Source organism: Aegilops tauschii, chromosome 3, assembly GCF_002575655.3.
Source record: "Aegilops tauschii subsp. strangulata cultivar AL8/78 chromosome 3, Aet v6.0, whole genome shotgun sequence".
Taxonomy (NCBI): domain Eukaryota; kingdom Viridiplantae; phylum Streptophyta; class Magnoliopsida; order Poales; family Poaceae; genus Aegilops; species Aegilops tauschii.
The window spans coordinates 145,411,740-145,438,013 of NC_053037.3; the positions used below are offsets into that span (position 1 = coordinate 145,411,740).

The following is a 26,274-nucleotide window of genomic DNA, read 5'->3' on the forward strand; positions in this document are numbered from 1 at the left end:
ACTGTGTCCCTAGTGAGCCTCTACTAGACTAGCTCGTTGATCAAAGATGGTTAAGTTTTCCTAACCATTGACATGAGTTGTCATTTGATAACGGGGTCACATCATTAGGAGAATGATGTGATGGACAAGACCCATCCGTTAGCTTAGCATAATGATCGTTCAGTTTTATTGCTATTGCTTTCTTCATGTCAAATACATATTCCTTCGACTATGAGATTATGCAACTCCCGGATACCGGAGGAATACCTTGTGTGCTATAAAAAGTCACAATATAACTGGGTGATCATAAAGATCCTCTATATGTATCTCCGAAGGTGTTTGTTGAGTTGGCATAGATCGATATTAGGATTTGTCACCCCGATTATCGGAGAGGTATGTCTGGGCCCTCTCGGTAATACACATCATAAGCTTGCAAGCAAACAACTAAGGAGTTAGTCATGATGTGATGTATTATGGAACGAGTAAAGAGACTTGCCGGTAACAAGATTGAACTAGGTATGAAGATACCGACCATTGAATCTCGGGCAAGTGACATACCGATGGACAAAGGGAATTACGTATGTTGTCATAACGGTTCGACCGACAAAGATCCTCATAGAATATGCAGGAGCCAATATGGGCATCCAGGTTCCGCTCTTGGTTATTGACCGGAGAGGTGTCTCGGTCATGTCTACATAGTTCCTGAACCCATAGGGTCCGCACAATTAACGTTCGATGATGATATAGTAGTATACGAGTTATGTGATTTGGTGACGGAATGTTGTTCGAAGTTCTGGATGAGAACAGGGACATGACGAGGAGTCTCGAAATGGTCTAGAGGTAAAGATTAATATATAGGATGATGGTATTCGGACACCAGAAGTGTTTCGGGCGGTACCGGGTACTTATCGGGTCACCGGAAGGGGTTCCGGGCACCGCCGGCAAAAGATCTGGGCCTTATGGGTCAAGAGGGGAAACGCACCAGCCACAAGGGGCTGGTGCGCCCCCATATGGGCCGGGCTAGGAGGAGAAGGAAAGGGGGAAGGGAAAGGAAAGTGTGGATTAGGATTCCTACTTCCTTCCCTCCCACCTCTTTCCTTCCCCCTCGGTTATATATGGCAGGGAGGGGGCGCGGCTTGGGAGGGACTCCAAGTAGGATTCCTCCTACTTGGGCGCCTCCTATGGCTGCTCCCCTCCCCTCCCACCTATATATATGTGGGAGGGGGGTGCCTAGCACACACTAGATCAATTGTTAGCCTTGTGCGGCGCCCCCCCTCCACCATTTACACCCCCGGTCATATTTTCGTAGTGCTTAGGCAAAGCCCTGCGGAGATCACTTCACCATCACCGTCACCACGCCGTCGTGCTGACGGAACTCATCTACTACCTCGATGTCTTGCTGGATCAAGAAGGCAAGGAACGTCACCGAGTTGAACGTGTGCGGAACGCGGGAGGTGTCGTGCGTTCGGTACTTGATCGGTTGAAGCACGAAGAAGTTCGACTACATCAACCGCGTTGTGAAACGCTTCCGCTAATGGTCTACGAGGGTACGTAGACACACTCTCCCCCTCGTTTCTATGCATCTCCATGGATAGATCATTGCGTGTGCGTAGAATTTTTTTGTTTTTCATGCAACGTTTCCCAACAATCCGGCCCCCACTGCTTCTAGATATCCAGAAGAGCTCTTTCTGCCGCGGCACTGGCCATACCGCGGCAGTTCCAACTTAGTGTTTTCATTGTGCCCGGTGATCCTCCTCGAGGGAGGTCGCCGATTGTTGTGTTGCTCCGTCCTCTGACACACTCAGGTCAGCCCTCTGCCTCTTAGGATCATGTATTTTCTGCGGGGTGTTTAGTAAACTCTTATCCACATGTTCAGCTGCTTTACTCTCAATAAGGTTTACTTTGCCAGTCACAAATCCGGGTGGAGGATTTACCGGGCCTGTAGGTCTCTCAAAAACAGTACCATCCTGGCCGATTAGGCGTTTACATGCTAATGGCACCATTGCACCAAAATTATTATCAAACCTCGGGTCGCTTATCATGTCATTATTTTCTTCCACATTCGGGTCTCCCTTCTTGCCTCTTCCCCCATCAGTGCCTCCACCTCTGCCCGCTCTTCCTCCTCCACGGCCAGCGCCATTACCATTCCCACGGTTTAACTGAGCATCGAAATTCACCAATAGCCATTCACCTCATTCATATTCCTCTTCCTTGTGTATATACCATCACCGCACTCCAAAACTGTATATCCTATGAGACCGCAGAAATTACAAAACTCAGGAAGTTTTTCGTACTCCACTGGATACTTCTTCCTCTCCTTCAAGGTTAACGATACAAAATGCACCAGTGGGGTATCTAGCTTCACAAACACTCAGGCCCGAAGGTACTTCCTAGGATTAATCCCGCCTTCATTCACTATCATGTTGAACGGGGGGTTCCCTACTTTCGCCGCTATCTTCTCTGCAATTTCTTTCTTCTTCATCAGTCCATCTGGCAATCCAACGATCCTAGCCCACACTGGTATTCCGTCGAGCTTGTATTCATGGACATTTGTTATGCCATCAAATTCACCCAGGACCACTGCAGCGTTCCAGAACAGCCACGGGCCATTGTTCGTCACCCAGTTCCAGTCCCCCAGGCACATGAATTGTGCCAAGAGGAGGTTCTCATCCTTCGGTTTGAAAATCACCCCTTGGGCCGGCGCCCAACCATTGCGTAGCGATTTGAACAGCGTTGTGTGGCTAAAGGGTCTCTGGGTATCTTTCCCTAATAATCTATATCTATACCTACTAATAAAAGAAATAGGTATTCTTAGTCCGTCATGCTATTTTATAGAAAACCCCCTGATTTTTCTGACATTAAACCCGCAGTAGATATCAAATGTTTTTTAAAATACTCATATCTTCTAAACCGTAACTCCAAATTTAACATGTTGTATATGAATTTTGATTAGAAAAATATGTAGAATCTGAATATGATGTTATTTTTACCTGTTAAAAATCTTTAAAAATACTATCTAGGGACCAATACCTATGACATGCATGGCAAGAAATAGTGATGAAATATGGATGCAAGTACCTGCATCCATAGAAGACCATACAAAAATATTCTTTTTCAGACAAAAAAATCCCTTTATGCTTAAAAAATCATCTATCTTTTTAACAACTCTTCATGTATTTAAGAAATATGCATGTGGAAAAAGTGTTCAAGAGTTACCCTAAGTTGGTGATGCTTAAACTGAAAACCGCCCTTGATGCACACATGTCTATGTAGTGTGTTAATGTGTCATCGTCTATTTTTGTCGTTTTTCTTTACCGGCCCGTAACAATACCCCATTTTACACATGACATGAATAAATGCATGATCACTTGTCCGTTTCTTTGTACGGATTAAATCTATATGCAAGCCGTGTTGAAATAGAATACCCGTGAAATCTTAAATTGCGCTTTTGTAGGCTAAGACCATCTTTGTTTGGGCCGTAGCTACAAATTCTCATATTATAGACAACTTTTTTGTAAATTAAGAGCGTGTGGTTTTTTTTTCTCCCGTTGCAACGCACGGGCCTTTTTGCTAGTCTTTCCCTAATAATAAAGCACGGATTGACTTTGTCGGGTTCACCGTCACAATACGCTTCTTCCCGTGAATTTACGCTTTCGGTTTTTTTCTTCAACACGTCTATATTTATACGGTACTAATCTATCTACGCCGGCTGCCTGTACGTCAAAAGCATTGCGCGACTTGGGCCTGCACCAGCGTGTTATGGCTCTTGAGCCAGTCGCCTTGGCCCGTTTAAGTCACACACCTGGTGAAAGGTGGCCCCGCTGCATTGGAGGACGGGAGGCAAAAATTGATGCTGCTATACGATTCGAACTCTTGACTTCCAGCCCTGTAACAGGGATTGCAACCAACTCAGCTAGCTCAAATTCTACTAGGAAAAGGTTAGATGCTCCTTTTAAATAGTCCCACCTCGCCCCCTTCCACTTGCTTCTTCCATTTTTATATGACTTAAACTTTTTTGGTTATCGAGGAGGTGTTTCGGGAATCAATAACAAATTAAGATACAGACGCTGAAAGAGAAACGAGGAAAGAGGAGGATCGAGTGCTGCTGTTGAAGGAAAGAGGAACATTCAGTCTTGCTTCTAAATATATAGAAAGCTTCCAGAGAAATAAGAAAGGGCCATGGCCTCGGTTCGCTGCAGGAAGTCGAAGGGAGGAAAGAAAACGGGAAGGAGGCCCAGCGATGCAGCAGGGGAGGGAGGGGTCAGCCGCTGTGCCTCTCTCCGTTGTGGCGCTGGGCGGCGGCGCCATTGCTGCGGCTCGGGCGAGCTCGCGAGAAGGCAGGGGCACGAGGTCGGCGTCCATCGCGCGACAGAGGAGACCCGCAGAGGACTGGGTCGAGGCAGAGAGGGGTGCGGTGGAACACCTGCCGGCTGTGCGGGGTCGCTTGTCAACTCGAGGTTGCTGCTCCATGGTGTCTTCCTGTGACGACTGACGAGTGAGTGAGAGAGAGAGAGAGATGTGGAGAGGCGGAGCCAGGAAAAGAAGCTTCAGAAATATAAGCGGCGATGCTTGAAGAGCGTGGGCCGTTCAATCTCGCATGCAGCCAGGGGCTACGAGAGCAGGCGTGTTGCACTTACTTTATTTTTTATTTAAGCCGGGGTGCACTTCTTGTCAGCCAAATTGGTCTTTCGGCTTGATGTGCACGGACTAAGATTGAGGCCTACTCAGGGAAATTTTTTGCCCAATATGAAACACGGAAAAAAATGTAAAACTGGCATAAGCTTTTGAGCTGCAATTTTATGTGCTATGGTAACCCGATCACAATGGATTGTAGGGTATGTATAAACTCAGATTTTGTCTGCCCTGCTGTACACTATATTGTTAATTTCGCCCGATTTAATTTTTAACCATGGCAACAATGCTCAGTTTATTGAAGCTAAGGAGCAATAGGTAGGATGCATGTTCTGAATTTTTGCATTGAGATTCAGACAATACCACAGTTGAGATTGCTAACTGTGATATTGATTTATGATGTTTTTGGAAAAGAGCGAGGAGGCTATGAACAAATTTAAGTGGTCAAGGACGGTAATACATACCATCTTCCCAAACTAGCATCCCAAAATACCTTTCATCTATAATTATTTTTTCATCTGAGATTTTTGTCCCGTGTTGTCTTGACTAAAGTAGATTTATGTTACTTAGGTGACAAGAGAGTTAAGTCACGATCAATTGATTTTTTTTTGCATAGCAACGCATGGGCATTCAACTAAGGATCTCCTTATGTAGACAAATGCATGTCTTGTGCATGTATGATACTTTAGCAAATGGATAAATAAGTTTTTGATTAAGACAAATCTTGACAGTATCACATACGTAGTGTCTTTCCTTGGCAACTCACATACCCACAAACTAAACATGAAAGATATTTTTTTCTCCCGGTGCAACGCACGGGCATTTTTTGCTAGTCTTTCCCTAATATATATATATTATATATATCTCCCTAATAATAAAGCATGGATTGACTTTGTCGGGTTCACCATCACAATACGCTTCTTCCCGTGATTTTACGCTTTCAATTTAAATTTAAAACATATACACGAGGTGGTACTAATTCGGGGAATCACGTCGTGTGCATAATCGTTCACTAGACTGGGCCGCCTGTTAGCGCGCTCCAAGTGCCTATTACTTCGGGCCCACCGAAGAGGTACGCTGCCGGGTCCAGACCCGCTTTGCTGATCTCCTTCTTTTTTTAATCCAATCATCCCTCTGATTCAGAAACATCCTTCGTGGTTCAATCCTACCTGCGCCCGTCTCCTTCTCCGACACAAACTCTCTTCGAGCTCGCACGCGCCCATGGGTGTCCGGCACAGGTCGGTGCTTGCCTAGCCTCTCTCCCATAAATACTCCACGGTTGACGCGATGGGAAAGATGAAGGCGGAGCAACAAGATGATCAGCCGTAAGCCGAGACCGTTCCCACAGGCAATTCATCCGGCTACGTATCTCGCCGAGGCCAATGGCAGCAACAGCCGAGGCCCAAGTCGTTGGGATTCCCTTTTTCTCCGCGGCTCCATACCCGGTATCTCCGTACTGTTGCTCCGTTGCCGGTCGGCAGAAGGAGGTGGCCGGCGTCGCCCCCGTCTTCAAATCCCCTGGTCACTCGATCTCATCCGCCGGCGCTGGGTGCCCGCACCAGATTTGTGCTCCCTATATCGAGCGACCGACGGCTGCTGCTCCCAGCCCCGGATCTGCTCCTCCTCGCCACTTGCAAACCGTGGCTCCGATGATCCACGACAGGGGATGATGACCCACGGCGACAGAGGATGACGACGTATGGTTGCTGCTTCCAATCACCACCATGGACCCGCCACTCCAACGACCATGGCGGGGACGACCACCCATGGATGTAACTCCCCACCACCGGTCTTCTCCATCGGTACAGCAAGCTGCTCCTCCATCCTGTCCGTCCCAGCCAACGCCAGAGGCCTCCTCCGCTGCCTCCTCCGACCCATGCTGTAGCAACCTTCATACGAGGCCGCTATGGTGCCGCGTCGGCTGCCCAGGAGGTAAGGCCCAAGTCCAAGGTGTTGGTAAGTACACAAACATTCGATTAATGTCTATATCGTGCACTGATTAGGGACCTGAAAAAAGCAGGGTAGCTTGAGCTAGCACACAAAAGCCCATTGAAGAGATTGATCCAAGTGCTTCTGAACTGTTAGGCCCTCAAAGTTTCAAGCAGAAGCCCAAAAGAAGAAGGATCAAGAACATCTGGTAAAAATCCCTTGAGTTAGTATAAACACGTATGATTTCTTCACATGCACAATGCGCTGGTACATAGTTTCAGATTTCCAATGGATACTGGTGTTGTTGTTTTTTTGCTGGTGGATACTGGTATTGTTGCTTGACATCTTTCAAGGGTCTACTTTATGATGGTTATGAAGATTCATCAATGATCTCAGTGCTACCGGTCTAATGAAATAACATGACTGCAGTCCATCGTTGATTTGCCTTTGAAGAGGTGCAGACACCTGATTCAGCAGCAACTACAGAAAAATTCCAAATATTCGTGATGCACTACTAGACCATCATGTGAATAATGCCTCTTATTGGAAAGAGTGACGTCTTTTCTCTGAACTTATGGGTGTTAAATTTCAGCATTTTCCATTGTTCTTCAGTGCACTAAAGAATAGTGAAATCCTGGCTTTTGGTTCAGTTTGTAGCCTATATGTGCAAGTTAGTGGAAATGCGCATTGTTCCTCACTGTTTCAGTCTGTCTGTAACGAGCAACTTTTTTTATGACAGTATTTTTTGATAAATATTCCTGTATTTGGTAGTGTAACATACACTTCAAAATAGTAGCATGGTCTTTGTATGGTTATTTCAATCAGCAACATTGCATTAGGGTCTTTGTTGGCTGTGCACATAGTGATGCTTACAACTGCTTTGAATTATTTGGATAGCGTCAGTTGTTGGACATGCATTGCTGAATTTTCGCAAATACTGAACTAGAGTTTTGTCTCATCGGATTAGTTATTTCATTATTGGTCTCCCAGTTGTCTCTGAACTGATCATTTTTCGTCTCTGCATTTTGCTAGATACTACTATTGAAGATAATGCAGTATGTGTGGAGGAATGTGCCAATTACAGGTGCAGGAATGTGGTGGATCAACTCTTCTTCACCTTGGGATTGATCATATTCAGATGTATTATGAATTTATGATGAGATGGACAGCATTGTAGTGACATGGATGAAGCACTGTATTGAAATAGAAGACGTGGACCTATGAGGTGGTTGTCCGATCGGCTAGGGCAAAAAACCAACACAAAGGCACACCCGGATCGACCTGCACGTCATCGCTATTGGTGTCGCAACTTTGAGATCGATTTTCAGACCTGTCTCCATGCTTTTGCCCCGGGTGTGAAATCAACTTTCTAAGATTGACCTGGCTATTGTTTTCGCTTTCCTGCTCAATACAAAAAAGGGATTGTTCAGACTGATTTATGTTTGTGCAAGCAGCTCTCAAGGAACCTCCGCCGAAGATTTACAAGGTGAAGGACTTGAACTGTATCTCACGTCCACTAGCCCACACCCAGGTCTCCGCCAGCAGCCCTCCGATTGCGCCACTGGTCCGCCTCTCTGAGTCTCTGTCGATCGGCTGTTCTTCTCGGACCTTACCAGCAAACTCCTGTACTTCTCCACCAGAAATAAAGTCCATATCTATGATGGATATACCAAAGATGATTTGTTCAACAAGATGAGTGCTGCAGTATTTATATGAACTGGAGTAATGCAGTAGTGTATCTGTATGGTTTGAAAATCCTTTCTTTTTCAGTTGTATATTAGAATGGAATTTGTACGGTTTGGTCTGCATTTTCACAACCAATATGTGGAGTTGAAGTAGTGTAAATTGTTTCACTTGCTTTTTGGCCAATATCCCTGTATATGTTTTGCTTTTTCACTATTTATTTGTACTGTTGCTTAATGTATTGTTTGGTCGTCTGCCTGTTCGGTCTGCATCAATGAATTGACGCCCTGAAGCTCTTTTTGATTTCTATAATCCGTAAGCACATATGAGCATCGAAAGAAAATAATATCCCATGATGAAACGTGAGCAAGCCTTGGTGTATATATGAACGAACTGATTTTTTTCCTGCATTACAGGTGAAGGAAAAAAATACAATCTCCATAAGCTCCGCGGCCTTGAGGCCGATCCCCGGGTTTATGCTCTTCTCTTTGTCTCATAGTTGGAATTTCTTATGTTTTGACTATAAAACTAATGTAAGTGTGTTCTGTTGTCATGCATAGTTGGTGTTAGATGGAGGGATGCGAACGTGGAAGAGTACACGAAGATTCTGTACTATAATGGGATCAACTGCAGGGACAAGCAGCATCACATGACAATCTTAGTTGTGTATATGGAATTATAGATCAGTCGACTGGGATAGCCGCCAATCCTCAATCCCAACCCAACTTCAAAATCAAAATCTTGCTCACTTGGCTAATCGGCGATGTTGATAGTGGCAGGGAGGAGATGGATAAGGAGGACTAGGCATTGGTGCTGAGGTGTCAAATGGGAAAGAGGCACCGTTGAGCCTGGATCACAACAAGGACAACGATCTCGACCTGAGCAACAGGAAAAGACCACGAGCAAATCATGGCCATGCACACCAAGGTATTTTTTCTGGAGGAGGATAACCCCCAGCCTCCCGTGGTCACTTAGTGCATGGATGTGATTTATGTGCTTGTGGGTTTTCCCATCGTGATAGATACTATATCTGATGTGTTTTCATTCTTCACAATATATTTTCATTCCAATCAACATATCTGATATGTTTTGATTAACCTTACACTCTTAAGCGTACATAAAAAAATTAGAAGCTTATCTTGTAAGGTTCAGTAGTTCCATCATGTTCAAACACTCATAAGTTTCTATTGATTAGGAAGATGTTGGCTTCACGTTGTTTTGCCTTTAGCTGCTGGTTTTTTGCTACGATAAACTGAAATAACTAATGCACATCTCCTAACATAAGTTTTGGATCATGAATTGTAATTGAAATCCATAGAATGCAGATTAGATGCACCAAGAAGGTAAAGATTGTGTTGGCACATACTACGATCTGATGTAGTGATATTCTGTTGCTTTTTGGTCAATGTAAATTGTATTACGTTTTCATGGAAGCCTTTTCTTTCCCCTCTCTCATCATACTACTGCTCTTATCCTTGGTTCCCATATAAACAAAGGAATATGATGGCTGACATAGTGATACTCTTCCTCAGCAACATCCAGATACATGATGTTCCATCAACAACTTCAGAATATGCTGGTGATGCTCAACCTGCAACTTTGCACCCATACTGCCTGTTTGTTTTATCTAGAAAATTGACAGATTTTTTATGTGTTTCATTATGAACTAATTATTAGAAAATATTTCTTTGTGAATTATGAGATTGATCTTTCAACATGGCATAGAAAATGCACTTTTCAATACTTCTAATAATGTTTTGCTCCTTGCAAAGTTGTTTGAGTTTTTATTTAAAATTTCTATGAACAAGTTTATTTATTGTGTACCCGTTGCAACGCACGGGCATTTATGCTAGTCTTTCCCTAATAATAAAGCACGGATTGACTTTGTCGGGTTCACCATCACAATACGTTTTTTTCTCGTGAATTTACGCTTTCAGTTTAAATAAAAAACATATACGCGAGGTGGTACTAATTGGTTAGTCCCTAATTTTTGTCCGTCTTTGTTCGTCCGTCTATCCTATTTGGTCACGTACGGCTGGATCACCACATGTATGGGCCGTGCGTAACCAAAATTCCCCGCATGGGCCGCACATAGCTTATTTTGTGCATCCCCGCATGGGCCAAGGTGGGCCTAGTCGGATATTTTGGCAAAATAATAAATTTACTTGCCTCAGGAATTGAACTCGCGATCTCTCAGACCATACCATACACACCTACCAACTAAGCCATATCAACGGATGTGTAGTCAAGACGTTTACTTTTCTTAGTACCACCTCGCCCCCTTACAACTGAAAGCACCAACATATATACGTCTTAGAATTACACCTTATCAACCACCTCAATAAGTCGGCTAAGGAAGGAAGGAAAATGAGTCCAGGGAAGGAAAGATATATACATCCATACTATTAAAATAGGCAGGAAGGTCTAGGTCAAGACGAGGTGGATGATTCATCTGCCTAAGTTGGGTAGGGTCCATCAACAACACGAAACTGCTCGGTAAAAGAATATTTCAGAGTTGCGCCTTAGAAAATCAAGCCATGAAAATACTGTCAATTTTTCTGTTTTTTCAAAGGCCTTTGAAAAATAATTATCTCTTTGTGGCACATATTTACCTCCTCTTCAACGGTTTTCATGTTAACTGGACCCCATTAAAGATTACATCACCTAGGCGCCAACTCAATATGAGGGCGCTCAAAAACAAGCCGACGAACTTCCGCACTCGAGAATTTAAAAAAAATGTTTCATGTCTACCACATCTGCACAACCTGATTCTCATGCCTTGCAAGCTATGTTACTTTAGTTGAAGGAAGGATAATGTAGGGATGCTATTTTCTCCCGTTGCAACTCCCGGGCAATTTTCCTAATCTTTCCCTAGATATTTTTCCAGGAAGAAAGCGTAAATTCACAGGAAGAAAACGTATTGTGACGATGAACCCAAGGAGTCATATATATCCCTAATAATAAAGCACGGATTAACTCCTTGGGTTCATCGTCACAATACGCTTTCTTCCTGTGAATTTATGCTTTCAGTTTAAATTTAAAATATACTCCACGAGGTGGTACTAATTCGGAGAACCACGTCGTGTGCACGCCTAGTTCTGCAGGATTCGGCCCGACTATGTTTTTTCTCACCAGTTTAAATATGTTTACGAGTTGACAGCAACAAGCAGCGTTGAAAGAGTTGGTCAAACAAGGAATCAATGGGCATGCTGAAAGGGTGAGGAAAGATAGGAGGGAAGAGAGGAGACCGGGTCACAAGGGGAGGGACAAGAGCAGGGGTGAGCTGCACACCGGTGGGGTCGTGCTGCTGCTGGTGCAGATCACCGGCGGGGGAGGGACCGGAGTTGAGAAACGGCGCGGAGATGACCAAGGGCGCAGATCACCGGCGGGGGAACAACCGGAGTTGAGAAACGGCGCGTCCGCGTCACGAAGGCACGAGGCCCGTCCGCGTCACGAAGGCACGGGGCAGACCAAGTGCGTGCGCAGAGGATGCGGCCTCGACGAGGAGGCAGAGGATACAATCTTGCTGCTGCTTCGTGGATGTGACAACGCGTGGGCATCGGCCGCCTCGGGCGAGCTTTCAACACACGAGTCTACTAGGTCCCACATCACCGACTAGGGCTACCTGTACTTTTTTACCCACACGCAATCCTCCGATTCATGCGCCGCGTGGTTCCAAGCTTGCTGCACGTCCGGTTGATGGGAATTAGCAGGCCCATACTACACTAGCCTTCTTTTCCTTCAAAATACAAAAGCTCAGGTTTTATGCACCGGTACTAAATGTTTTAATCACCGAATAGAATACCTAAGCACTGAATTAAAATGGGATTGGTTGCAAATCATCCGCGAGAACAGACCAAGAGTCCATCGAACGCAATGCATTGGGTGTTATGGCCCTTGTGAAACTGTAGTACATACATGCTGAATGTCAAAACGTTTAGTGTACAAACTATACGCTGCTTGCTCTTGAGAAGATAAAACCGACATAAAACTGATTAATATTTCACCATAATTAAAATATAGACTCCCAAGTCCCAAGAAATTACCATGCCCGTGGCGGGTAACGGCGAGCCGACTGCGACAGGGGTTGTAGCAGTGGTCGTCGGTGTCGGCGACCTGGCTGCAGCGACGAGGCGCATGAGGATAAATGCGAAACGACAAGTGTGTGAAGTGGATAGCGATTAAAACAGCTACAGGGAGACTGATCAGAATGCAGACCCTGTTTTTCTGTTTTTTTCTTCCTACATTCGGATGGCGCCTAGCACTGGCCAAAGAGATATCATTGTGGTGTCAACTATAATTAAAATGGGTTTACAGGATGTGCATAATAGTATATTTGTAGCGCCCTTGGGATTATTATGCACTAGCATATTAAATTACTCCCAACCTAATAATAAATAATGGATAGAGGAAGTAGTAAGTGTGATGACGTGTGCGGAACCTACAACCAAAGTGTTGATGAAAATACAACTCCCACAAAAGTATATACATCCTTTGGGCCAGTTGCGACAAAGTCACTGGTGGCAAGTGTAAAATAAATTGGGACATAGTTTGCAGTCCTAAAGCTATGGGCGGTCTGGGCGTTCTAAGCCTTGACAAATTTGCCACTGCCCTCCGCTTGAGGTGGCTTTGGAACGAGTGGGCGGAGCAGCCAAAGCCGTGGGTTGGGTTAGGCACCCCTTGCACCGAGGCTGATAGGGACCTTTTCGCGGCAGCAACGAGGGTCATGGTTGAAAACGAAGACAAGGCTTGCTTCTGGACGTCCCCCTGGCTTGATGGTCTCAGGCCGATGGACATCGCCCCTAAAATCTTTGAGATCCCCAAAAAGAAAGATTGTTCTGTCAGGAAGGCCCTCACTGATGATCTATGGATTTCGCAAGTTGACATGGCAAATGGCATTTCCGCCGGGCACATACAGGAGTTTACCATCCTTTGGGAGAAGTTGGATGGGATAACCTTAGATCAAGCCACGAATGACACGATCATTTGGAAACTTACAGAGCGCGGTATCTACTCCACTTCATCGGCCTATTCGCTACAGTTCGAGGGGCGCACCTCCACACCACTTCTAAAGACCGTTTGGAAAGTCTGGGCTACACCAAAATGCAAGTTCTTCGCTTGGTTGATCATTCACAACAGAGTGTGGACGGCAGATAGGCTACAACGGAGAGGGTGGCCAAACTGCGGTTTGTGTCCCCTTTGTAGCCAAGTCCAGGAGTCAGCGTCGCATCTCCTATTCCAATGCCGATTCTCGGTTGCAGTTTGGAATGTGGTAAAGACGAGGACCGGACTGAGCAATATTGTCACAACTGACTGGGCGGCTATGCAAAGTGTCAGGCATTGATGGACCGAGATTGTGTTTACACGCTCGCCTAAGAAAAGGGATGGCCTCCCTCCTTATGCTTATCTCTTGGGAACTTTGTAAGGAGAGGAATGCTAGGGTCTTCCGGAACGCTTCCGCGCCTTTGATGATTCTCGTGGAAAAAAATCTTGAATGAGGCGGCCCTGTGGGCTTTGAGAGGTGCCAAAGGGCTTGATGTAATTCTACACCGTGAGTAGTTGCTTTATCTTTGCCATTGTATGGCTGTTGTCCTCAAACTCTGTTACAACTCTCTCTTAATTAATGAAATGACAAATCTTTTGCCTCGTTTCAAAATTTATTTAAAAAACTACCGTTGCAACCACGGGCCTTGCTATTTGATGCCATTACATTTTGATCAATTCTCTCAAATACTAGATTCGTCGAAGATTAAAAGGCCCTAGATCCAATTCTCTGGAACCAAGGCACTGGGCAGCTTTTGACAGAATTTCTCAAAAAATGAACACTGGCTTCAAGAGGATAGGAATAAGAATACCCCATGATCAATCTGTCAGGCCGGCGGCGAGTGCACACCAAGACTACCACGCCATGCACACATACCATCATTTGTGTTAGCAATTGCCAACTACTACGAGTGTGCGCAGGGACATAGACATATGCTGATTGCGATGGAAGCCGAGGCAAACACACGCCAAAAAACTGTATAAAACTCACAGACGCTCAAAAATTTGCCTCATGCGGATGACAAAATTAACTACACATTTGAGGCTTTTTTTGTTACCAAAAAATAATATTATGTGCAAACAATCAAAACATCTTTCCAAAAAATATAATCAGGTGCAAACAATCAAAACATGTATGCTCATATTTCTAAATAAAATAAAATTAACTAACATTTAAGTTTTTGTTTTATATTTCCTACAAACATAGTCATATTTCAGGTACAATGACCAAGGAAGATCATATAAAAAATAAAACTTCGTTTTAGAAAATTAAATAAACTAACAATGAGATTTTGAATATTCCTAAAAAAAATGAATATAGGGTCTCACCTAAAAGAAATATTAGCCTGTTAGATTTCATCAATTTAATTTAAAATTGTTACAGTAGGATAATGTTTTCAAATTTGAAATTTTGTTATTAATGTCATGAAATGAGATTTGGCATAGTAAAAATCTCTTATTCTATGCAGGAAGGGTACAATTCAAGCTAGAAAATCCACACTAGCAGTAGATACTCTGTAGCTATCAATCCATGTACAAAACAATGCATGCCTTTGTAACTTTTTTTTGGCACTATTAAACTTGAACAGGGAAATTAAGCTTTACTAATATTTCATATTCACAGTTTATGCTATTAGTGCTTCTCCGCTGTGTTCAAATGGTAGGCGTATACCTGTGTGGGGACTTGAACCATCTTTTTAAGATTGAGACACTTTTTTCTCTCGTTGCAACGCACGGGCATTTGTACTAGTCTCTCCCTAATAATAAAGCATAGATCGACTTTGTCGGGTTCACCGTCACAATACGCTTTCTTCTCATGTTATAATACACTTTTACAATTTATATGGACAAAATCGTAATAAAAACGATATAAACGAGGTGGTACTATTTTTCGTAGTCGTCCTTCGCTGCCGTAATTTTGGTCTGTTCGCTCGTAGCTTTGTAAGTAATGGGCCAAAATATTTGTTATGGGCTGCTACAAGTTGGACCTCGCGACTGCCTTCCCCTCCCCTCTATTATGGCTGCAGCAAACAGAGTTTGCTTAAAATTAGTCCCACCCTGCTCTTTTAAATCAAATCCTAGCAACTTATATACCTTCGGAGTTGTGGGAATCAACAAGCCAGGAAAAGAGGGTGAGATATATGTGCGCCTTGGTGATTCAACAAGAGGCAATGGAAATCAACAGAGGAACGAATCGAGGTGTACGGCGAAGGAAACCTCCTCGTCCAGAGGAAGAAATTGGGACAAGGTTCGGGGTGGTAGCACCTCTACGGTGGCGCCATGGCCTGTTGGCTGCTGGCGAAGGGAAGGGTGATGTGTGTGTGTGGGTGAGCGGAATCAGGCAGTGGTGAGGCGCGAGGCAAGGGGGCGGCGGCTATGCCGTCTCCATGGCACAAGCATGGCGAGGGCCGGCCGCCAGATGCGGCCATGCAGTGCCCGTCGCCTCAGCCACCCACGGGAGGGAGGAGCTCCACCACCATGTGGAGGCCGCCGCCCAGCTGGTGCGCCGAAGAGCAGACCGACGTGTTAGGTAGCTAGCGTTTCAGCATAGATCGGTTGTTTTCCAGGTGCATTCTGGATCCTCACACGTGGATGTTAGCGTGCACACATGTGTTTGCTCTCCTTTCTTCTAAATAAAAATGTGCTTGCTCTCTAAACTATGCACACGCTGCCTTTTTATTTTAAGGTTGAATTTGACTCATCTATTTTATTTTTAGTTTGAATTTGACTCATTTTTTTATTTTTATTTTGAATTTGACTATGTTTATGTCCCTCGTGAACTCATACTGACGGGCTACTAGGACGCGGCAACTGAAAAGGTAACAAGCACCATACGTGGATGGATAAGGATTAGGCAATGTTGAACTAACATATATATGCAAGTATGGGCATACACGGTGAAAACATATATACTTGCACGTCCAATAAAAGTAAATACAAAATAAATTATCTTCAGGAGCTATTGATCCCGGTTCATGCGAGTGCATAACAAATCGTTGACGCCAAAACACAAATATTTACTTGTCATGGCAATAGAGTCTTTAGTTGTTCTCATTCTCAATGAAGCTATAGTTTTGGATCATGAAAATGATGCCATGTCTGATGTCTATAATGACGGAGTAATTACCAAATTTAAGGAGGCGAGGCCACAAAATGAGATGAGGATGGTGGGGATGCCCTGATTGTTGTCTGGCCTTATTAAACGAGATCTAAAGAGGCGAGGTCACATAAATGAGCGAAGGAAGGTGCCTGATTGTTGTGGGTAATTAAACGAGATAACATGCAAGATTGCATATAAAATTAAAAAGATTCACTTAATATTTTTTCTAAAATTTATCTGGTTAATTAAAAATTAACAACTAGATTCAAACGGTGTTCCATATTTTGTTTTGATATCGTAAACATATGTTAATTCAGGTACAAAATGCGTCATGCAACTGACCGGAGACTATAAAACTAAAAAGAGTTGCCTAATATTTCTTCTATAATTTGTATGGTGAATTAAAATTTAATGACTAGATTCTCTATTTTTTGATCGCCAATTTGCTTTTGGTTCAAATGATGTTCCATATTTTGTTTTGATATGGTAGACATATGTTCATTCAAGTCCAAAATTATTTTAAGACAAGTTCAAACTTGCTAGATTTCTTTCGGATGCTTCATGAAATGTCTGAACCTGAACTTATTCATAAACATACTTTTAATGTCAGACCCCATTATCCCTAAATTTGATATTGACTATGCAGTCACACAGTTCCTTGGCCCGGCCATCCATACAGTTGTTCATTCCATCGAGCTGGCCACCGCTACAAAAAGTGTGGTGAGCTACGACAATGCAAGTGAGAAGAGCACGGTGGAGAAATCCACACTACCTTGCAATGTCCGATGCTTGGTTACACTACCATATCGCGTCCACGGATAACGTGTCGTATGAGGTGGCGGGCGCCAACATGCACAATATCATCGTAGTAAGTGCATTTTTTTTCTTTCCGTTGCAACGTACGGGCATATTTGCTATCTTACCGAAATAGTAAAGCAAATAGTGCTTCTGGCCGTATGTCATTAAAATTACCCCGAAGTTGATACAAATTACCCACTATACCACCTGTAAGTCACAAAAAAAAACATTTTGTTTTTCTTTCGGTCAACACGCGACGCGGCTGGGTTCATATAAAGCCTATGCCCTCACGATTCACATTTGTGTAACTGCCCAACTGGCTAGAGCATCGCTCCCGCTTCGGGGAGAGCTGAGTTTGATCCCATCAACAGCCTCTTTTTTCTGCCTTTTATCCTCGCCAAGTGTCCGCTTAGCAGATTGGCTGCACAAAGCAAATCGGCCCAGGTACTATTTTTTAACTTTTTTTGGCAGATTTGAGTTTCTTAAAAAATATTCGTATCTTTCAAACGATAACTTCAAATTTTACTTGTCATATATGAAAATTGCTTAGAAAAATGTGTAGATTCTCAAAATGATATTACCTTGCATGTTAATCATTTTTAAAATTAATTTTTTATTACATCATTAATTAATACTTTTATTTGTATGTGGTATTTGAAAAATGCCTATTATATATGTTTTGTACCCATTTAAATTGAGTAGATATGATAGTCTGATGCTCTCACAAAAGCAATTCTTTCCAACATAGGGGATTTTCATTCCTATCGGCTACCATATGCTAAAGGTTACAACATGCACATATTATCCTCTCTATTTCACCCAGCCCACAATAATCAAATTATATACGATGATGTACACTAAATTGTCAATACAAGCTATAAACTAATGGCTTAATGTGATTTTCATATTATTTGAAACTATACCCATAAAGAATTTTTTTAAAGAATATCAATGTTGATATCCAACCTAGAACTTTGGTGATGCATGTCCTTACGGATTGATTGTTTTCGGTGAAGATGTATTACACGTTGGCAACCAAATTAAACTAAACATGGATTACAGTCACACACACACACACACACATATATATATATATAATGCTCTTATGCACATGCTATCATTGAATACTAAAAAATACTTTCTTATTTTCTGTCTAATGCACTATTTGCTCGGCATCACTGAGTAGGAACGCCAACAAAGGCGTGAATCGATATCCATCAACTAGGTAGATATTTATGTTGTCTAATAAACTGAACACGGCTTTAGTACACTTAGAAAATTGTCCCACTCTTTTTTTGCGCAACACCATTTATCATGTTTTTCTTGCACAACATCATGAAAGGTTTCAAGGGATTTAGTGATCTCGCCGAGTGTGTGTATGAGGCGTGATTTTTTTTACAGGAAGCACTTCTGATTGTCAATACATATTTCTAAGTTATGTATTACAAATGATTGAGTGGACTTCAATTTTGCTGTAGGCCTGAATGTTGTTCTTGTTGTAACATCTTGTAGTTTGTGATGCTTCATAGTGTAATTTTGGGTCGGTGGGCTTGGTGTTGCAGGAGCGGGTGCACATGCTGCTAAGCTTACAGGGCAGGGAGTACGTGGTACTAACTGAAAATAAGGATGAGGAGGTGGGTGAGCTGAGGGCGCCAAGGTGGACCCAAGTCCGGTCAGCGTTTAAGGAGGCACATACCAACCTATCAAACACTAACAGTCATGTTGCACTTTAAGGTATGTGTTTAGTAACATTGATACTATCTTAGGTTGATGATGCCTATAGTTTACTTTGATGTTTTTGGCCCATCCCGCGAGAAACATTACTGCTAGCATTTGATAGATTATTACTATGTGAATGAATGTTCCAACACATTATTGATTATCTGCTACACTCCATCACTTCTATTTTTTCGGTATGTTTTTCCAAGAAAATTAACTGGTTCTCCTAACCACTATTCTATTCGTGCGGATTGGGCATTGTTATCTACACTAGATATTTATGAATAACAGTATCTTGGTTTGATAGAATTTGAATATGGCAGTTCATGTTTCTTTTTCTTTTTTGCTTACACAAATTTATAGCAGTATTATGATCTGTGATACAACAGGCTATCATTAAACCATTTTTTACCAATTTTAGCATAGCAAACGTACCATTTTGCTGATAATAATCTCTAGATTACGATTACATTAACATTCAACATATACTCATCTTCCTCTGCATCCACATACCTTCAACTACTTGAAGCTACATATGCTTCCAGAGAGGAGAATTGTAAGTTCCTTCGCCCAGTGGCAAAGAGGATGGGAGCGGCAGGAAGCCTCCGAAGCCTTTGGACTGGCGCGACATGAATCCTGAAGGTTTTTAGTACAGCGGCAAAGAGTAAGTCTTTTTAATTCAGATACGGTTGCTGCTAGCTCCACTCCGCTTCCCATTACATTTAATTTAAGTACACATAGATTTTCTCTCCCGGTGCAACGCACGGGCATATGTGCTAGTAATAATAAAGCACGGATTGACTTTGTCGGGTTCACCGTCACAATACACTTTCTTTCTGTAAATTTACGCTTTCACCAATTTAAAATATATAAGCGAGGTGGTACTAATTCGGGGAACCACGCCGTGTGCATCAAACGATCCAAACAATACCCGCCCGTGCGCTTCGGCCCAGTAAATCAGGCCCACATGCCCGTTTGCAGCCCAACAAATAATGGCGCAACCACCAGAGCTAGCTGTGTTTGTTGTTATGCTAAAAAAAAAGCTATGTTTGTTGTAGGAAAGCACGGGCTCTCCCTCTCCTCCCGATCTCAGCCGCCACGAGGCGACCGACCCCGGCGACGCTCGATCCGGTGCTGCACTGGCCGCCGGTCGACGCCGGTGAGGATTTGTGCCCTCTCCCGACCCACGTCTCTCTCTCTCGCGAAATAGGATTGGGCGCCGCCGCCGTTTTCCTGGTTGAAGGCGGCCAGAGCGCCGCACGGGAGGCCTTTGTCGAGCGAAGCCCTGGATCACGCACGGCGTTCCCGCGGAGGGACAGGGCGGCAGATTCGAGGATGGGCGCGGCAGGCGGAGCTCTGTCCTCCTTTGTCCTCTCCCATGGAGCGCTGGATCGAAGAAGCATCAGCTCACCCCACCTCCATCCCGTCTCCTCTCCTACATCGGCCACACCACGCCGCGCTCGTGGAGCGGAGTCGCAGAAGCACGACGCCGACTGCGGCGGAGTGAGGAGAGCTCGTCCGGTCGTCTTGTCCCTCCAAGGCAGGATCAGGCCCAACCTCCACGCCACCAGCTCCACCCCATATCTCTTGCCTTTCAGGTTAGTTTCAGGTCCGCTTAAAAGTTTCAAGTTAGCTCATCTAAAAAGCAGTTTCAGGTTAGTCCGCATAATTTAGTTACAAGTGTTATTTGGTTGACTGTCGTTGTTACTTATCCGATCTGAATCTAAAGGTTCCATGTTTCTGACAAAACAATGGCTGATTTGCTAGCTGTAGAGCGCAAGCTAAATGATACAGGCTCTGCTGTGAAAACCAACGGGTCTCTTCTTTTACAAGCTTTTGCTACAGTTGAATTACTCAATGTGTGTGTGTGTTTTATATCATCTGGTGATCAAGTTTTAATGTATCTTGATGAAATGTAGACCTTTGTAACATATTTGCACCTTTGGAGTAACATATGATGTCCTTTATCAGTATGGCTGATCCTCCGCCCTTATTTCCTCTACTTGTTGATATGTGTCTGCTGGAACAAGCTGGTTCAATGGTGCCTTCAGCAAAGTCGCCGAGGCTGGTCATGTTGCCGGCTCAAGAACAATAGAAAAGTTCCAGATAGTTGTGTCAAATATATCAGCCAAAGTAAGTCAATAATAAATTTTACTTGGTAAACTAATGACCAGAAAGATAATCAGTGCCATTAAAGACATGTAGAAACACTAAAGAGCTGTATTCTGCACTTATTGTGTAGTCCAAACTGCGATGAAGCAGAACTTTATTTGCATTATGGTCAATAGGCATGCCCAGTAAACATACCTTTGAAACATCCTCTTGTTGCTGCCAGTGCACACATGATTCTCAAGTTTGGGAGCTAACCGATCATAGTTCTAGCGTTAGGTGCTACTCTCTTCCCCTAAACATTAGCAAGCCAACATCATATTCTTGCCTGCAGATAGTAGAGCCAGTCCTGATCCCTGATTAGAATTCAATCATTTAGATAAACTCCCAATTAAGAGATCACAAACACCCAGCAAGGGATATAGAGTCGAGTGCTGGAACAATTGGTCCATTCAGTCATAGTTTTTTTTTCTATTCACTCTAGGACGTATATGTTTTGAGATATTTGCAGAATATATGATGCTGTGATAACAATAGTGCCGTTGCTCGCTGCTTTTTTTAGCTTTTGGCAACATAAGTGGCATTTCGGAAGGTAATTTCTTTTTTGCATAGCTCCACGAGTAAATGTGCTTTTGAAAAGTCTTTCTTTAGCGAATCTACATGCACATTTTCTCATTCTTTGCGGTATATTATTTCAAATAGTGTGGTTTATTTGCAAGCTTACTGTGTCACAACATTGTTTGCTGCTTCTCATTGTCCAATTCCTCTTTTTTTCCTCTTGCTGTAATAGGGACCTGCCGTCGTTGCTTGAGCTTGTTGAGTTTGTTCTGGGAGCTCCTCTTCCTGGGGAAAATCTGTTGGAAACCTTGAGCAAGCATCTAATGTTGGCTGTGTCATCAAGCTTTGGCTTGTAACTGTGTATTTCTCTCCTTCTCATCTTCTTCTTTGAGGAGGTTTATTTTCAGGGAGTCTTGACAGATTTGATAGAGGATCTAAATTTTCTTTAGAATTTTAGAACCACTATCCTTTTTAGTGTCGGTGTTCAATTGATTATAGATGATAGTGACATTTTGGACCATGGTCCTGGTTCGGTGTGGTTTCATGATTGTCATACAGTACACTAAATTTTCTGAGTATTGCACAAGCTGAGTAAATATGGGTCGAGGTAATCTAACCTTATACTACATATTCAATTAATACACGTTCTTATTGAAAAAGATATACCAAATACCATTTTGTAATGGATAGCACACTTTTAAATAATGGACATAACAATTAACGCTTTTTTTGTAGTGAAGAACAACTGTGTTTGCACATACAATCTTCACTTAATTTGAGGACCACCATCCTCCCCGCTCCCTCCCCTCCCCCAACCCGATATAGATGCCTAACCTGCGGGAACGGGAAGGCGGCCGGCGGGTGACGCGAGGCGCGGTGGCGGCGCGAGGAAGACGGGCAGATCCGGGCGCGGCGTTGACTGGCGGCTGGTGCGGCGGCTTGTTCCGGTGCCAGCGGCGTCCTGCTCATCCAGAGAAGGAGAGATAAGGGCCTCAGGGAGAGAGGAAACAGAGGAAGAAAGGAGAAGGAGAAGGGGCGCAAGGTGAGGGAGGGATCTGGCGGGTGGTGCGAGGGCTTGCTCCGGTGGCGGCGGCGGCCTTCTCATCCAGAGAAAGAGATGGACAGGGACGTGGGGGAGAGAGGAAGCAAGGAGAAGGAGAAGGGGCGCATGGTGAGGAAGGTGGTCGCCGGCTGTGGTGCCTCCGGTGACCGACCGGCGGTATGGTGGCGAGTTCCTGTTGAGGCCACATACAACTAGCACCGTCAGCACCACAAGACCACACCAGGAGGGTGTCTGGTCATCCGCGTGGTCTCCCTCCAACCGGCGCGTCTGACCACAGCCAATGGTGTCTGGAGTTCTGGACACCTGCTCGGGCTACCCTGCTGCTGCTACTTCTGTCCTCACGCCTCTGCTGCTGCTCCTTCTACTTCTCAGATGCCCCTGCTTGCTCTGAACTCTCCCACTCTCTGCTGTTGCATCTGAGTGCGGCCACGGTGCTGGTCTAAGCAGCAACAGAGTGGTGTTCGAGGCGATGGGTGCCTGGAGAGGGCATGCTGGGCGATGCTGCTGTAGAGGATGAGAGAGAGCAGAGAGGTGAGAGGTAGAGAGAGCAGAGAGAGGCGTTGATTGCTGCACCTACTGATCTGGTCCTGCGGAGAAAAAAGAGATAGGTGAGAGAGAGGAGTTAATTGCATAGAAATACCATAATTGGGGCATCACATGCAAATTGGTACCACGATTGCTAATTTTTACGTGTCAGTACCAACATTGCTCTAGATTTTTGCAAATAGGTCTAAACTGCGTATAAACACGTATTGACGGTGTATCTGACTAGCGGGGCCCGCCCGTCAGGTGCCGACGTGGCATGTTTTTTGCAGAAAACCCCCTTACGTTGTATGTAATCACAAAAATGCCCAAATTTTTGCGGGAAAAAGGCTCCATGAAAGGTTTTTTTTGTTCGCAATTTTTGCGGGGCCTGCCGGCAAGGCGCCGCGCAGTAAGAAGTAGCCGCTCGCCCGCCTGGCCGACCTCCTCGCCGCCACGCTCGCCGACGCTGTGCCCGCGCTCGCCGCCGGGCCCGGGGACGGGAAGAAGGACGCCGTCGCCGTCGCCGCGCACCTCGACGCGGGGCTCGCGCTCCTCGACGCCTGCAACGCCATCGCCGCCCGCGTCGACCGCCTCCGCCGCCGCCGCCTGCTCTCCCGCCTCGCGCTCCACCTCGTCTCCTCGTCGCCCCCGAGCCCGTCGTCCCTCATCCGCGCGCGCGCCGCCCTCACCGACCGCGACAGCCGCGGTGTTCGGGCCCCTGCCCTGCCGGCGCTCCCTTCCATCCCGTTCGTCGACCCGCCCCGCACGCGCACGCGCAGGAACGTGGCGGGGAGGACGACGTCGAGCGGGCGCCGGCGGTTGACGAGGACGAGCTCCTGGACGCCCTTGGCGGCGAGGAGCTGGATCCAGGGCGCGAGCAGGTGGCGGGACTCCTCCGTGCAGCTGCCGGTGAGGTGGACGCAGCGGAAGGGCCCCGGGTGCGCCTCGAGGACGCGGGACAGCTGGGCGGGGGCGGCCGGGGAGGGGGAGAGGTCCGCGTCGGCGAGGACGAGCGGGGCGGAGTGCCAGACCCCGCGCCAGCGGCGGGAGAGCGCGGCCGTGCGCGCGGCGTCCTTGACGGGCAGGAGTGAGACGATGCTGCGCAGAAGCGCGTCGGGGAGGCGGCTGACGCGGTCGACGGCGTCGCCGGAGGAGAGGGCGGAGAGGCGGGCGGCGGCGGAGACGGGCGGGTCGGGGAGGGTGTGGTGGGTGCAGAAGAGCAGGCGGGCCAAGATCTCGTCCGCCTCGTCTGGGTCGCGCCCGGGGTGCAGGAGCTCGGCCAGCACCGCGGCCGTCGCCCCTAGGGTGCCCTGGGCCGTCGCCGGCGGCGGCATCCCCTCGGTGAAGACGAGGGCTTTGAGCGGCGCGTGCGGTGGAGGTTTTTATGAACATACAACGTAAGGGGGTTTTCTGCAAAAAACATGCCATGTCGGCACCTGACGGGCGGGCCCCGCTAGTCAGATACACCGTCAATACGTGTTTATACGCAGTTTAGACCTATTTGCAAAAACTTAGAGCAATGTTGGTACTGACACGCAAAAATTAGCAATCGTGATACCAATCTGCATGTGATGCCCCAATTATGGTACTTCTATGCAATTAACGAGAGAGAGCGCAGAGAGATAGAGACAGCAGTGAGAGATGCGCACATCACTGAACCCTTTCGATTCTATTGCAATGTCGAATACAGTAGTTTTTTGTGTTCTAACTCTCTTGGAGAATCTGCAGTTATTTGGCTCATCGTAGTGCCTCAAGTTTCTGACAGTGACATGGTTGTACACCGTCGACTTTGCCGGAAATCCGTCTGCACATACTCCACTGTCCGCCAAAACTTGCTCTGACCTGAGGTACATACACTACAGTGTCATCGATCTGCATCTGTCATCGTCTATTTACTTCAAGTCTGTATGTCATCAACTATACTACTTATTAAAAGGGAGAAGGAGAGGATATGTTAGAGCTAGATGAAACAATAGCCCTGTGAAGAGAGGATTCTGCTTTCTAAGTGAGTATCTTGGTGCATGCTTGTTTCTGAATAAAATGCAGAGGTCATGAATGAATTAAACCATGGTACTCTGAAATAAGAGAGCAGGCAACGGTAGGTTTATTTTCAGTTAAAGCACTATCAGTTGTATATACCCCATTTGAAAAAAAAAAATGTTTATGCTCCTTGCAAACTACTAGGTATTATTTAAACGTTTTTACATAAGACTGTCCACCCAGTTACGGTAACTAATTAGTATATTATAGTTAGTTACCGTATTAATTAATTAGTATATTAGTATATCGCCAGGCTGTAGCAAACAATTTGGTCGGTCCCAGCAAAAAAATAGTTCCAGCAAAAAAAGATCGCTATCGCGGTCACAGGTACTATATGGTTCTACTGTATGTCTCTGTAGTTATTTGGCTGAGTCGAAATTTGCTAGAGGAGTTGCAATAGCCTTGATCAAATATTCAGGACATGCGTCCAATATCCTGTGCGTGCGTGACTTGGATTGATCTTTGTTGGACAGAAGTGTATAATAATTTGGTAAATGTTTGACTGAATTTGATAATTTGTGCACAATGTGAGTTACGGTGTTAGAGGCCCTGAACGCATTTAGCACGTGAAAATATGTGTTAAGTCCTGTTCCAAGTTGTTATCTTTCGGAAAGAGAACGCAACAGAGATAGATTTCTATTCGAAGCACGAGTTAACCACAAGGAATCCCCATGCTTTTGCACCGAGTGTGAAATCAACTTTCAGAGATTGACATGGCCATTGTTTTTCGCTTTCCCCCTGAAGACAAAATAGGGATTGTTCAGGCTGATTTGTGTTTGTGCAAGCAAAACTCAAGGAAACTCTTCTGAAGATTTATGAGGTGAAGGACCCGTGTGTTGCAATGGGAGACCCAATTTCATGGATGACACTTATTCTCCCGTTGCAACGCACGGGCCTTTTTCGCTATCTTTCCTAATAACAAAGCACGGATTGACTTTGTCGGGTTCACCGTCACAATACGCTTCTTCACGTGATTTTACGCTTTCAGTTTGAATTTAAAATATATACACGAGGTTTACCCAAGGTGGTACTAATCTATATACGTGCCCATGCATCAAAACCATCAGGTTCAATGTGTGTTCCTACCGACTTGGGC

At 45.0% G+C, this 26,274-nt stretch overlaps 1 long non-coding RNA gene across 1 annotated transcript; it reads right to left on the bottom strand.

Moving 5' to 3' along the window:
• Nucleotides 1-19,432: 19,432 nt before the first annotated feature.
• On the bottom strand, nt 19,433-23,446 carry LOC120976561 (uncharacterized). Its single transcript, XR_005772335.3, has 3 exons — nt 22,385-23,446; nt 20,824-21,348; nt 19,433-19,519 (listed from the first exon to the last, which is right to left on the bottom strand). It is a non-coding gene; the product is annotated as an uncharacterized lncRNA (long non-coding RNA).
• Between the last annotated feature and the right edge of the window lie 2,828 nt (nt 23,447-26,274).